This window comes from Nansenia antarctica, assembly GCF_963989245.1.
Source record: "Nansenia antarctica genome assembly, chromosome: 4".
Taxonomy (NCBI): Eukaryota; Metazoa; Chordata; class Actinopteri; order Argentiniformes; family Microstomatidae; genus Nansenia; species Nansenia antarctica.
This window is the reverse complement of record NC_137689.1, coordinates 77,175,679-77,186,027: the sequence shown is the minus strand read 5'-3', so window position 1 is coordinate 77,186,027 and position 10,349 is coordinate 77,175,679.

Sequence of the window (10,349 nt, the reverse complement as noted above, 5' to 3'; positions counted from 1 at the left end):
AGCTCCCACCTGCCGTGTTCTTATCCAGTTCACGAAGCTGTAACAGAGATCAACACAAAATCAGACACATGCGATACATAAACACACACAAAATCTCACACACACACACACACACACACACACACACACAGGAGGCAAGGGTGTCCTTGTTGTCCATTAGGGGTGTCTTCATGACTACCCCTTCCTCTCTCCTTGTGGTGGGACGCCAAGATCGAGGAGAACAAAACAGCACATTATAATACACTTAAATGAGTAATTGCACTGTTGTTATTACACATGACCTGTTTGCCTCCCCTGGGGTGTACACAGGGTCATATTATCTAGGCTTATAGCTGACCTATTGCCCTGCTCCCTCCCATCCATTAACCACACGTTGCATTTCATACACAGAGTTAACATATTTATAGTTGGAATTTCTTTCCAATATTCAAACCGAAGTTACAGTTTTTCCTGGTTGTTTAAACAGATTCCCTGATTCACTACCTCACTCCCTCAAAATCCTAAACACAAATCTCAAGACTCACACACAAAATGCTAAATCCTACACTTCCTTTGCACAAGCACACTTTGCCCTCAAAACTCAAACACATACATCATACGAGTAGACATTCCAAGCACTCATTGAACACTGATGTGCAAAATGGAAAACACTATATATGAATGGAAAACACTGTAGGAATGCCTTAGCAGTGGAATCAGGACTTTGCATGTTCAGTGTTTCACCTGTTGGATGTGAAATATCGACATATATTGTTGTATGTACTGTATACCCAAAGAGAAAACACACAATATTTTGCCATCGAATTATATTTTATTTGTGCCCCAAATCTATGCATAGACTACTGTATGTCAGGGCAAACATGAATGATGAACATGAAGGATGAAAACAGGAAATGGAATTACAGCAAATGACAATATATAAACAAACGTAAACAAAACAAAACTAGGCTGCATCCTCCCTCTGGTCCCTGCCTGGCCACAAGATCTCATCCACAATCATCCAAATTGATGATTGCAAAGTGCACAACAGCCTTTGGAGTTTAGGAATGTGATTGGCAGTGTGTTCTGAGTGAACATCAGGAGTGGAAAATCAGGAAGAGTGTGCAAGATATGGAGAAATGTGTTTAGTGAGCTGAAAGATGTGTGGTATGGAATGGGAAGATGTGTCTAAAGCAGGAAATGTGCGGTATGGAATGGGAAGATGAGTCTAAAGCAGGAAATGTGTGGTATGGAATGGGAAGATGAGTCTAAAGCAGGAAAATGTGTGGTATGGAATGGGAAGATGAGTCTAAAGCAGGAAAATGTGCTTGGAGTTTAGCAGAATTGGTTTAGCAGTTGGTAAATGAGTTAGAGATTGTGCACATTGTGTCTGATGTTCCCAAAAATCTGTTTAAACAACCAGGAAAAACTGTAAACTAAACCAATTACGATATAACTAGGCTTATATTAAAGGTAAAAACGGACAATTGCGTGTACACGGGGTCATATTATCTAGGCTTATAGCTGACCTATTGCCCTGCTCCATTAACCACACGTTGCATTTCATACACAAAGTTAAGATATTTATACTTGGAATTTGTTCCAATATTCAAACCGAAGTTAAACTAAACCAATTACGAAATAACTAGGCTTATATCGGTGTGTGTGTGTGTGTGTGTGTGTGTGTGTGTGTGTGTGTGTCTGTGTCCGTTCTGACTGGCACCGAACTTATATACGACTTGGAGCACAGCAAACTTTGCTTACGGCCATACCACCCTGAACACGCCCGATCTCGTCCGATCTCGGAAGCTAAGCAGGATCGGGCCGGGTTAGTACTTGGATGGGAGACCGCCTGGGAATACCCGGTGCCGTAAGCTTTTCTCAACCTCCACCAGTAGAGTGCACTATGCCACCCTTTTAACAAGTGGAAGAAAATCATGGTTATTACACTGCTTTACAAACTATGAAGGCAGCTTCATGTTGGCCATAGCATGTTTCCAATGAATTTGGAATCATTGGCAGAGGGTAGTCAACTAGGCCTATAGTCTCTGATTCACTAGGAACACCTATCCACCTTGTAGTTAGAACTAAGTTCGCGAATTCCATATAAAAACACCTACGATTAGTTTTAAACTTTACAGAACATTAAGTTGTTTCAATACTGCTATTCTATTTGCTTGTATGAAGAAGAAAATGCATAACTTACGTAATAAATGATGAAAATTATGAGATCCAGCGAATGAATGATAGGAATGAACGACAACAATGATTCCAGGTGATCAGATATTTTGACTCCTCCCCCCGCTGGACAGGCAGCTAAGACAGCCAATCATGGATTTTCATGGACCAATTCATTGGCCTGTTCAATCTTTAAAACAGACCAATGAAACATTGGTAAAATAACTACTTCTGAGGGGGCGGGTATACCCCTCAACCATCTCCCGGAGGCGAAAAAGCCCCCGCGCGATCTTCTCGAACGTCACCCCGGGTCGGCCCCCGTTTTGCTGCACCCCCACCTGGCGGACCCACCTGCTGGAATTGTAAAGTAAAGGATCAGCTGCTCCTGTGCGAAGTTTCAGACGAAAACAAGCGCTCGAGCTATTTTAGCCAAATACATTTAGTTAAACTTTGAAAGATTTGGTCATTTAATAAGAATGGAACCAATTTGGAACGCTCAGAAACGCCCAGAAACGCAAGCCACGCCCATTTAAAGAGTGGGGGTAGTGGTGGTCTAGTGGATAGTGAGATGGACTTGTGATCGGAAGGTTGTGAGTTCGAATCCCGGCTGAAACCACACACCACTACTAGTGTGCCCTTGAGTAAGTCACTTACTAAGTCTGCTAAATGAAAAAAAAAGAAAAAGAAGCATTTATAGACATGCTTTTATGTAGTTTGATGTGTTATTATGCTTCTATGTTCTAAATGTGTCGATTTCGTTCAAAACCAATGTATTTTCGTTTTATTATATATATTGTACTAGTGATAAATGTGTAATAATACATGAATGAATGGTTTATGACAGCATGGCTTTATTTCAACCTGCTTATTTGTCCATTTATTTCAAAAACAATGCATTTTTCAGGCTGAGGCACTTTGCCCTCAGTTACTCCAGGGGGAATGTCCCTGTAATTCGTAATTGTAAATCGCTTTGGATTAAAAGCGTCTGCTAAATGGCTAAATTAAATTAAATTAAATTGAAGGCCCAGCCGTAACACAGAGATCATGTCCTTTTGACCTTTGAAAGTGAAGGGGGTGGGATACACACCTGGTTAGACACATCTACAACTTCACGCCTCTGGCAGACAGACTGGCACGCTGATAGACAAAGGAGCCTGGACAGCTACCATCAGAGACAAAAGAGTGCAGTGTGAAGTGTGTGTGTGTGTGTGTGTGTGTCTGTGTGTCTGTGTGTGAAGTGTGTGAAATATAAATGAGGACATAGAAAGGATCTACTTCAAAATAAAGGATTTATTAAATAAATATACAGGCAATAGAGTTCAGCAGGGTGCACAAAGTTCAGGGTGCGGGGGGTGGTGGGGGAGGTTGTCCCTCATGCTCCCTACGTTTCTTCTCCACCAGCCCCCCGTCGGCCCTGGCGCAAAAGGTCTCTTTCTTATATCTGCTGTGGCCATATTCCCGAGTCTTGGGTTGGCCACAGCGCCTGCATGTAAAATGTTTTGCCCTCGTGAAGGGCTTGAGGAAGAGACCTTGCTCCAGGGCTCGACGCTCCTGTTCTGCCTGGAGCTGGTGCCTCCAGGCAGAAGAGCGGGAGACGCAGGGGACGGCTCGAGCGATGGCGGCCAGAGTGATGGTTGGAGCAGTGGCTGGGGAGGTGGTGGTGGTGTCGAGTGGTGGGGCAGAGGCTGAGGAGGTGGTGGCACTTTTGTCACTTCTGAAGGCTTCTTCCTGGTCCTGGTCCTTCCGGTGGCTACTCGGAGGAGGAGGAGGAGGAGAGAGAGGAAGAGGGGACGACAGCTGCTGGGGTGGGTGTCCCTGTACATGACTGACAAAACATATCAGTGTTAGGGTGGCGCATTACAAGTGCATTACAAGTGAATTCACATCAAAAGGTACACTTACTAGGAGAGTCGACCTCGGTGGCAGCGGTGTAAACATCAGCATCTGATAGGTCCGAGGAGGAGGCGCCTGGTGGCTCTGGTGCCGTGTCCCGAGCCAGCACATACTTCTTAAACGCCTCCATCCTGGACCCAGCTCCCACCTGCCGTGTTCTTATCCAGTTCACGAAGCTGTAACAGAGATCAACACAAAATCAGACACATGCGATACATAAACACACACAAAATCTCACACACACACACACACACACACACACACACACAGGAGGCAAGGGTGTCCTTGTTGTCCATTAGGGGTGTCTTCATGACTACCCCTTCCTCTCTCCTTGTGGTGGGACGCCAAGATCGAGGAGAACAAAACAGCACATTATAATACACTTAAATGAGTAATTGCACTGTTGTTATTACACATGACCTGTTTGCCTCCCCTGGGGTGTACACAGGGTCATATTATCTAGGCTTATAGCTGACCTATTGCCCTGCTCCCTCCCATCCATTAACCACACGTTGCATTTCATACACAGAGTTAACATATTTATAGTTGGAATTTCTTTCCAATATTCAAACCGAAGTTACAGTTTTTCCTGGTTGTTTAAACAGATTCCCTGATTCACTACCTCACTCCCTCAAAATCCTAAACACAAATCTCAAGACTCACACACAAAATGCTAAATCCTACACTTCCTTTGCACAAGCACACTTTGCCCTCAAAACTCAAACACATACATCATACGAGTAGACATTCCAAGCACTCATTGAACACTGATGTGCAAAATGGAAAACACTATATATGAATGGAAAACACTGTAGGAATGCCTTAGCAGTGGAATCAGGACTTTGCATGTTCAGTGTTTCACCTGTTGGATGTGAAATATCGACATATATTGTTGTATGTACTGTATACCCAAAGAGAAAACACACAATATTTTGCCATCGAATTATATTTTATTTGTGCCCCAAATCTATGCATAGACTACTGTATGTCAGGGCAAACATGAATGATGAACATGAAGGATGAAAACAGGAAATGGAATTACAGCAAATGACAATATATAAACAAACGTAAACAAAACAAAACTAGGCTGCATCCTCCCTCTGGTCCCTGCCTGGCCACAAGATCTCATCCACAATCATCCAAATTGATGATTGCAAAGTGCACAACAGCCTTTGGAGTTTAGGAATGTGATTGGCAGTGTGTTCTGAGTGAACATCAGGAGTGGAAAATCAGGAAGAGTGTGCAAGATATGGAGAAATGTGTTTAGTGAGCTGAAAGATGTGTGGTATGGAATGGGAAGATGTGTCTAAAGCAGGAAATGTGCGGTATGGAATGGGAAGATGAGTCTAAAGCAGGAAATGTGTGGTATGGAATGGGAAGATGAGTCTAAAGCAGGAAAATGTGTGGTATGGAATGGGAAGATGAGTCTAAAGCAGGAAAATGTGCTTGGAGTTTAGCAGAATTGGTTTAGCAGTTGGTAAATGAGTTAGAGATTGTGCACATTGTGTCTGATGTTCCCAAAAATCTGTTTAAACAACCAGGAAAAACTGTAAACTAAACCAATTACGATATAACTAGGCTTATATTAAAGGTAAAAACGGACAATTGCGTGTACACGGGGTCATATTATCTAGGCTTATAGCTGACCTATTGCCCTGCTCCATTAACCACACGTTGCATTTCATACACAAAGTTAAGATATTTATACTTGGAATTTGTTCCAATATTCAAACCGAAGTTAAACTAAACCAATTACGAAATAACTAGGCTTATATCGGTGTGTGTGTGTGTGTGTGTGTGTGTGTGTGTGTGTGTGTGTCTGTGTCCGTTCTGACTGGCACCGAACTTATATACGACTTGGAGCACAGCAAACTTTGCTTACGGCCATACCACCCTGAACACGCCCGATCTCGTCCGATCTCGGAAGCTAAGCAGGATCGGGCCGGGTTAGTACTTGGATGGGAGACCGCCTGGGAATACCCGGTGCCGTAAGCTTTTCTCAACCTCCACCAGTAGAGTGCACTATGCCACCCTTTTAACAAGTGGAAGAAAATCATGGTTATTACACTGCTTTACAAACTATGAAGGCAGCTTCATGTTGGCCATAGCATGTTTCCAATGAATTTGGAATCATTGGCAGAGGGTAGTCAACTAGGCCTATAGTCTCTGATTCACTAGGAACACCTATCCACCTTGTAGTTAGAACTAAGTTCGCGAATTCCATATAAAAACACCTACGATTAGTTTTAAACTTTACAGAACATTAAGTTGTTTCAATACTGCTATTCTATTTGCTTGTATGAAGAAGAAAATGCATAACTTACGTAATAAATGATGAAAATTATGAGATCCAGCGAATGAATGATAGGAATGAACGACAACAATGATTCCAGGTGATCAGATATTTTGACTCCTCCCCCCGCTGGACAGGCAGCTAAGACAGCCAATCATGGATTTTCATGGACCAATTCATTGGCCTGTTCAATCTTTAAAACAGACCAATGAAACATTGGTAAAATAACTACTTCTGAGGGGGCGGGTATACCCCTCAACCATCTCCCGGAGGCGAAAAAGCCCCCGCGCGATCTTCTCGAACGTCACCCCGGGTCGGCCCCCGTTTTGCTGCACCCCCACCTGGCGGACCCACCTGCTGGAATTGTAAAGTAAAGGATCAGCTGCTCCTGTGCGAAGTTTCAGACGAAAACAAGCGCTCGAGCTATTTTAGCCAAATACATTTAGTTAAACTTTGAAAGATTTGGTCATTTAATAAGAATGGAACCAATTTGGAACGCTCAGAAACGCCCAGAAACGCAAGCCACGCCCATTTAAAGAGTGGGGGTAGTGGTGGTCTAGTGGATAGTGAGATGGACTTGTGATCGGAAGGTTGTGAGTTCGAATCCCGGCTGAAACCACACACCACTACTAGTGTGCCCTTGAGTAAGTCACTTACTAAGTCTGCTAAATGAAAAAAAAAGAAAAAGAAGCATTTATAGACATGCTTTTATGTAGTTTGATGTGTTATTATGCTTCTATGTTCTAAATGTGTCGATTTCGTTCAAAACCAATGTATTTTCGTTTTATTATATATATTGTACTAGTGATAAATGTGTAATAATACATGAATGAATGGTTTATGACAGCATGGCTTTATTTCAACCTGCTTATTTGTCCATTTATTTCAAAAACAATGCATTTTTCAGGCTGAGGCACTTTGCCCTCAGTTACTCCAGGGGGAATGTCCCTGTAATTCGTAATTGTAAATCGCTTTGGATTAAAAGCGTCTGCTAAATGGCTAAATTAAATTAAATTAAATTGAAGGCCCAGCCGTAACACAGAGATCATGTCCTTTTGACCTTTGAAAGTGAAGGGGGTGGGATACACACCTGGTTAGACACATCTACAACTTCACGCCTCTGGCAGACAGACTGGCACGCTGATAGACAAAGGAGCCTGGACAGCTACCATCAGAGACAAAAGAGTGCAGTGTGAAGTGTGTGTGTGTGTGTGTGTGTGTCTGTGTGTCTGTGTGTGAAGTGTGTGAAATATAAATGAGGACATAGAAAGGATCTACTTCAAAATAAAGGATTTATTAAATAAATATACAGGCAATAGAGTTCAGCAGGGTGCACAAAGTTCAGGGTGCGGGGGGTGGTGGGGGAGGTTGTCCCTCATGCTCCCTACGTTTCTTCTCCACCAGCCCCCCGTCGGCCCTGGCGCAAAAGGTCTCTTTCTTATATCTGCTGTGGCCATATTCCCGAGTCTTGGGTTGGCCACAGCGCCTGCATGTAAAATGTTTTGCCCTCGTGAAGGGCTTGAGGAAGAGACCTTGCTCCAGGGCTCGACGCTCCTGTTCTGCCTGGAGCTGGTGCCTCCAGGCAGAAGAGCGGGAGACGCAGGGGACGGCTCGAGCGATGGCGGCCAGAGTGATGGTTGGAGCAGTGGCTGGGGAGGTGGTGGTGGTGTCGAGTGGTGGGGCAGAGGCTGAGGAGGTGGTGGCACTTTTGTCACTTCTGAAGGCTTCTTCCTGGTCCTGGTCCTTCCGGTGGCTACTCGGAGGAGGAGGAGGAGGAGAGAGAGGAAGAGGGGACGACAGCTGCTGGGGTGGGTGTCCCTGTACATGACTGACAAAACATATCAGTGTTAGGGTGGCGCATTACAAGTGCATTACAAGTGAATTCACATCAAAAGGTACACTTACTAGGAGAGTCGACCTCGGTGGCAGCGGTGTAAACATCAGCATCTGATAGGTCCGAGGAGGAGGCGCCTGGTGGCTCTGGTGCCGTGTCCCGAGCCAGCACATACTTCTTAAACGCCTCCATCCTGGACCCAGCTCCCACCTGCCGTGTTCTTATCCAGTTCACGAAGCTGTAACAGAGATCAACACAAAATCAGACACATGCGATACATAAACACACACAAAATCTCACACACACACACACACACACACACACACACACAGGAGGCAAGGGTGTCCTTGTTGTCCATTAGGGGTGTCTTCATGACTACCCCTTCCTCTCTCCTTGTGGTGGGACGCCAAGATCGAGGAGAACAAAACAGCACATTATAATACACTTAAATGAGTAATTGCACTGTTGTTATTACACATGACCTGTTTGCCTCCCCTGGGGTGTACACAGGGTCATATTATCTAGGCTTATAGCTGACCTATTGCCCTGCTCCCTCCCATCCATTAACCACACGTTGCATTTCATACACAGAGTTAACATATTTATAGTTGGAATTTCTTTCCAATATTCAAACCGAAGTTACAGTTTTTCCTGGTTGTTTAAACAGATTCCCTGATTCACTACCTCACTCCCTCAAAATCCTAAACACAAATCTCAAGACTCACACACAAAATGCTAAATCCTACACTTCCTTTGCACAAGCACACTTTGCCCTCAAAACTCAAACACATACATCATACGAGTAGACATTCCAAGCACTCATTGAACACTGATGTGCAAAATGGAAAACACTATATATGAATGGAAAACACTGTAGGAATGCCTTAGCAGTGGAATCAGGACTTTGCATGTTCAGTGTTTCACCTGTTGGATGTGAAATATCGACATATATTGTTGTATGTACTGTATACCCAAAGAGAAAACACACAATATTTTGCCATCGAATTATATTTTATTTGTGCCCCAAATCTATGCATAGACTACTGTATGTCAGGGCAAACATGAATGATGAACATGAAGGATGAAAACAGGAAATGGAATTACAGCAAATGACAATATATAAACAAACGTAAACAAAACAAAACTAGGCTGCATCCTCCCTCTGGTCCCTGCCTGGCCACAAGATCTCATCCACAATCATCCAAATTGATGATTGCAAAGTGCACAACAGCCTTTGGAGTTTAGGAATGTGATTGGCAGTGTGTTCTGAGTGAACATCAGGAGTGGAAAATCAGGAAGAGTGTGCAAGATATGGAGAAATGTGTTTAGTGAGCTGAAAGATGTGTGGTATGGAATGGGAAGATGTGTCTAAAGCAGGAAATGTGCGGTATGGAATGGGAAGATGAGTCTAAAGCAGGAAATGTGTGGTATGGAATGGGAAGATGAGTCTAAAGCAGGAAAATGTGTGGTATGGAATGGGAAGATGAGTCTAAAGCAGGAAAATGTGCTTGGAGTTTAGCAGAATTGGTTTAGCAGTTGGTAAATGAGTTAGAGATTGTGCACATTGTGTCTGATGTTCCCAAAAATCTGTTTAAACAACCAGGAAAAACTGTAAACTAAACCAATTACGATATAACTAGGCTTATATTAAAGGTAAAAACGGACAATTGCGTGTACACGGGGTCATATTATCTAGGCTTATAGCTGACCTATTGCCCTGCTCCATTAACCACACGTTGCATTTCATACACAAAGTTAAGATATTTATACTTGGAATTTGTTCCAATATTCAAACCGAAGTTAAACTAAACCAATTACGAAATAACTAGGCTTATATCGGTGTGTGTGTGTGTGTGTGTGTGTGTGTGTGTGTGTGTGTGTCTGTGTCCGTTCTGACTGGCACCGAACTTATATACGACTTGGAGCACAGCAAACTTTGCTTACGGCCATACCACCCTGAACACGCCCGATCTCGTCCGATCTCGGAAGCTAAGCAGGATCGGGCCGGGTTAGTACTTGGATGGGAGACCGCCTGGGAATACCCGGTGCCGTAAGCTTTTCTCAACCTCCACCAGTAGAGTGCACTATGCCACCCTTTTAACAAGTGGAAGAAAATCATGGTTATTACACTGCTTTACAAACTATGAAGGCAGCTTCATGTTGGCCATAGCA